Raw genomic sequence first — 347 nt, 5'->3', positions numbered from 1 at the left:
AGCTGATGACAGGAGGAAGACAGGAAGGAAGAAGGGAGGTAGGGAAGGAGGGAGACACGTGGAGAGGAGTGGTTAGAAAATGGAGGTAAATGAAGAAGGATAAATGGAGAAGAGACGAGGCAGGATAAGGAACTACAGAAGGGAAAGAAGGAGAAAACTGGTTGAAAAATGAAGAGCCGAGGAGGAAACAAAATACAGGAAAGAAATAGGGGAACAAGAGGAATTACAGAAGGACAGAGAAAACGGGAGATGGTTGGAAAATGAAGAACTAACTGAAAGAAGAAATACAGGGATAAGTGAGGGAAAGAGACGATAGATGAAAGTGAACAGAAAAGGTTACAGGAAAT

This window comes from Coenobita brevimanus, chromosome 57 (genome assembly GCF_032717465.1).
Source record: "Coenobita brevimanus isolate Jiangsu-jjx chromosome 57, ASM3271746v2, whole genome shotgun sequence".
In the NCBI taxonomy this organism is placed as follows: Eukaryota; Metazoa; Arthropoda; class Malacostraca; order Decapoda; family Coenobitidae; genus Coenobita; species Coenobita brevimanus.
This window is presented reverse-complemented; position numbering follows the sequence as displayed.